The sequence below is a fragment of the Phlebotomus papatasi genome, chromosome 4 (assembly GCF_024763615.1).
Source record: "Phlebotomus papatasi isolate M1 chromosome 4, Ppap_2.1, whole genome shotgun sequence".
NCBI classification, from domain to species: Eukaryota; Metazoa; Arthropoda; class Insecta; order Diptera; family Psychodidae; genus Phlebotomus; species Phlebotomus papatasi.
The window spans coordinates 5,982,093-5,987,092 of NC_077225.1; the positions used below are offsets into that span (position 1 = coordinate 5,982,093).

Here is a 5,000-nt window from a genome sequence, read left to right on the forward strand (position 1 = left end):
ACTCCTCAATGGCCCGCGGGGACTCCAAGGGCCACGTGAGGCGGTTTGCGTTAGCATACCCCCTCATCCTAGCTTGGAAGTTCCCAGCCTCTGCCAGTCGTCGCAATACTGGGTCTCCGGAAGTGGAGAACTTGAGGCCCAACTTGAGGACGGTTGCGGGGATCAACACCTCAAGTTTGGGGACTCCAAGACCCCCATCTTTGTTCCCGCAATACAGGAGCCCGTCAGAAACGGATTGCGGTAGATGGAGGATTTCCTTTATTGCCACCCTCACTTCCCTGTCCAGCCGTCGTATTTGGGTCATCGGGGGGGCGATGACCGTCAGCTGGTACAGGTAGTGAGGTATCACGTACCTGCATATAAGTTGGAGCTTTTGGTGAGGCTTGAGAGGAAGACGCCTAACTCTCCCAAGGCACTCCCCAATCTCCTTGTGCAAGTTGCCCACTCCGACTCCCCTCCACGGCGAGACGCCCACGCCAAGATAGCGGAACGCCTCCTCGGGCGGTGCATATGGCACCGGCCCCCCGCCCCCAAAATGTAGGAGCGGGTCGGCCAAGTACCAGGTCCCCCGCTGAGGCACAACGGTGAAGGCAGCGCACTTAGTGGGGGAGACCCCCATGCCAAGGGCACTGAGGTACTCCTCCACGCGCGCCAACATCCGCTGCGCCCCTTCCGGGGACCTCGCCAACAGCAGCACATCATCGGCGAAGCCAAGGCTGCTTAGCGTGCAGTCACCCGAGAGGCGGAACCCTTCAGGTCCCTCGAGTTGCCGTAGGAGGGGGTCGAGTATAGCATTGAATACGAGGGGAGAGAGAGGATCTCCCTGTTTCACCCCTCGTCTCAGGCACACCTGTATGTTCTCCCCCCCGTGCCTGATCCTAGTGGAGACATCCGAATAGGACGCCTCAACTAGGCGCACCGCCACCTCAGGCAAGCCCAAGGCCTTTAGAGCGGGGCGGATGGCCTGATGAGGCACAGAATCGAAGGCCTTAGACACATCGATCTGCACCACAGTCAAACCACCACCCCGCTTGGCGGCGCGAAGGACCTCTGCTAATATGTGGATGTTGTTGAAGCATCCAGCCTCAGCCACAAAGCCCTTCTGCCTCGACGAAAAGTCCGTGCGACGGCGAAACTTTCCGTCCACGATGCCCCAGAAGAGGCGAGACAGGAGTGATCCCACCGTTATTGGGCGGTAATTCTCAGCTCTCCTGCCGTCCTTTCCCTCCTTGAGGAGGAGGGTGGTCCTGTTGTGGCTCCAGTCCGGTGGGATCATCCCTGACACTAAGATCAGGTTGAACCACAACCGTAGGAGCTCCTTAGCCACCCTTCCCTGGAGATGGCATCTTTTTACACCGTCCAGGCCCGGTGATGTGCTAGCTTTGGTGCGGGTAATCCTTGCCTGGATTTCCTGGGGTGTTATCACCCCCAGGACCTCATCCACCCGCCAGGTTTGCGACGGGAGCCCCATAGGCGGTATCTCCACAGAGGGTCGGACACCCCACAATTCCTCGTAGAGTGCCCTCACCTCCCCCACCGGGGGGAGTCCGCCGCCAGAGCCATCCAGAGGCTTCCCCTGCCGAACGAGCTTTGCTAGGAGACCCGGCTCCTCGCGAAAGAGCTGTTGGGCTCTCGAGTACGCGAATCGCCGTCTTGCCCCCCGACTCCGCCCTCCCGAAGGGGCCCTCCGATGAGCTCCCCCCCTACCCTGCCGTCGTCCAGTGGACGAAGCGACAGATACCTTGGCTCCAAAGTACTCCTGCACGGCCGAATGGGCCGCCACCACCAAGTCGGTCGGAACCCCCCCGGTGGCGCAGACACCCGTCAACGCCGAGCGCAGAGCTTCTAACGCCTCTCCAGCGCCCCTCATGGGATCCGCCGGGATCTGGGAGAGAGCATCCCCCGCAACCCTTTTGCGCCACATTGCCTCATCAAGGAGGTCCTCTGGGGTGGGAGTCTGGACCCTCTCAGACTCTTGCGAACAGGGATCCGGCACTGCACGGGCAGAAGGCCCAGGGTCAGGGGCAGTGCCTTGCCCGAATTCATTTGGAGTAGGCGACGGCTCGCTCGTTGCCCTTTCCTCCTGGGGATTTTCCTCCTCCACCAACCCTGGCCCCGCGTTGGAGTCAAGGTCTTCCTCACCCTCCTCTTCAAACACCGCAGGGTCACTCGAGGCAGTCAGCCTCGGCCAGGCCACCTCCCGCCTTCGTTTGTACGAGATGGTGTTCCGCTTATCCCGTATCTGTTTTAGCGTACGACCTGGGAGCTCGCCCGAGTCGAACATGGCCTTGGCCACGTTTCTCTCGGTGCGGAACTGAACCTCCAGGTCAAGCATCTTATTTACCTCATCGGGTTCCCACCCGGTTACTCCCTCCCTAGTGCATACCCTAATGGGACCCACAGAGTCGGGAGGTGGAGGTGGCGGGATGTTGGACTGGAGGGCCCTCGCAGCGTTCCTGACAGCGGGGTGCGCATGGCGCTGATGCTGACTCAATCCCCTCTGAGTCGCAAACCGTGCGTCACAGGCCTCGCAACTGAAGGCGAGGGCTGCGACATCCTCGGTTGAGCGCGGTCCAGTACACTTAGGCACGTGACACTGCGCAGATCGCTTGAGGCTGTACCGTTTCCCACATTTCGAGCAGACGTACATCTGCTGGAGAGTGGGGTGGTCCTCAGTCACGTGCCTTACTTCCGCCGTCAGTGTCAGCGCCCAGAAGTTCCCCCTGCCGGTCAACAGACATAGGGGACATGAGCGCGGGACAAAAGGGAGGGCCGACTCAAACTCCCTGAGGAGCCGAGTCCCATCGCCATGTTCGTCAACAATGGCCGCCGAATGATTCCCAGGGGGTGCGCGGCCTTGACCCCCCGAGTCCGAGGCTGCTTCATGTCCGCTCATGGCTACTGGACTAAGATGCAGGGAGCAGCCACCACCCTGCAAATATTTCTCCTTAGAAGAACCTCCGTGGGGTAAGGAGTTACCCCCACGAAGGCGCACCTCGCGGTCTTGGCCACGAGGGGAGGCCTGGCCTCGCCCCCGTGTTACCGGCGGTCGCCACGAGGAGGCGCCGCGAGGCACTTGCCGGGTCCCCGAAGTCTAACTAAGGGGCCCGACCTGTAACCATGACCCCCTTCATAAGAGAGTCATAGTTACTCCCGCCGTTTACCCGCGCTTTCTTGAATTTCTTCACATTGACATTCAGAGCACTGGGCAGAAATCACATTGTGTCAACACCCGTTAGAGCCATCACAATGCTTTGTTTTAATTAGACAGTCGGATTCCCCTGGTCCGTGCCAGTTCTGAATTGATTGTTTGTTGATGGTCGTTGTAAATCTATATACAAAAATGTTGTTTTACCAACATTTTTTTTAGCGTATATAGCATAGCTTGAGTGTTCCGTACTTCGTGCTGGCCTAATCATATCTTTTCACCGTCCGTTAAGACAACTAATCAGATACTTCAGCCAACACATTTACTCATACTTCCCAAACAAGCCCGACACATCTCAATCTTCAGAGCCAATCCTTATCCCGAAGTTACGGATCTAATTTGCCGACTTCCCTTACCTACATTATTCTATCGACTAGAGACTCTTAACCTTGGAGACCTGCTGCGGATATTGGTACGGTCTATTGAGAATGTTTACGTGGCCCTACCATAGATTTTCAAGGTCCGAGGAATGACATACCCGACACAGCAATAAACGCCATGCTCTTCTAACTCATTTACCATATCTCTCTTCGAAAGACTTCCATGGTAATACAGTTATGAAACAGAAAAGATAACTCTTTCGGTATGCTTCGACGGCTTCTCTATGGTAGCTTCTGTTGCCAGGATGAGCTTTAAACCTATAGAATATAGATATTACTCTATATCTATAGGACCCACAATAAACGTATACTCAATAGGTTACGGAATTGGAACCGTATTCCCTTTCGCTCAAAAAATATAAACCAAAAATTTATATTTTTTTATATGTTCAGCTTTCGCCTAGAGCTTAGGACCGACTAACCCGTGATCAACCACTGTTCACACGGAACCCTTCTCCACTTCAGTCATCCAAGATCTCATTCGATTATTTGCTACTACCACCAAGATCTGTGCCAATGGCGGCTCCATGTGGACTTACGTCCAACACTTCAAAGCACACCATTGTACCCTCCTACTCATTACAATTTCATATTATATACAATTGCTCATATATAACATCTATTGTAACGGCTATGTATAGGCAGACGACTTGAGCGCCATCCATTTTAAGGGCTAGTTGTTTCGGCAGGTGAGTTGTTACACACTCCTTAGCGGTTTACAACTTCCATGTCCACCGTCCTGCTGTCTTAAACAACCAACACCTTTCATGGTATCTGACATGAGTCGTATTAACATTTGGGCGCCGTAACATAGCGTTTGGTTCATCCCACAGCGCCAGTTCTGCTTACCAAAAGTGGCCCACTAAGTACAACTTTTATCTTAACCTCAAAGTATGACTTCAATCAAGAAAGTCGAGGTCTTACCCATTTAAAGTTTGAGAATAGGTTGAGGTCGTTTCGTCCCCAATAGCCTCTAATCATTCGCTTTACCGGATAAGATTACTCTTATATAATGTGCACCAGCTATCCTGAGGGAAACTTCGGAGGGAACCAGCTACTAGATGGTTCGATTGGTCTTTCGCCCCTATACCCAATTCTGACAATCGATTTGCACGTCAGAACTGCTTCGGTCCTCCATCAGGGTTTCCCCTGACTTCAACCTGATCAGGCATAGTTCACCATCTTTCGGGTCCTACCATGTATGCTCAAGGTACGATTTCATAAAATTTTGCAATTTTAATTATAAATCGCCCCGGGATGGAAATTTATCCATATATGTAATATATAATGGATAAATATAATCCCATTAACAGTCACGTTAATTTCGCTCTTGGGTTTTATTTCAAAATACTCTATTGTCTAACAAAAGTTTGACAATAAATCCCAATAACTTGCATACATGCTAGACTCCT

At 53.5% G+C, this 5,000-nt stretch overlaps 1 pseudogene; it reads right to left on the reverse strand.

The window, feature by feature from the left end:
* LOC129808647 (large subunit ribosomal RNA) overlaps positions 1–5,000 on the reverse strand; it is an 8,285-nt pseudogene that overhangs the window by 2,500 nt on the left and 785 nt on the right.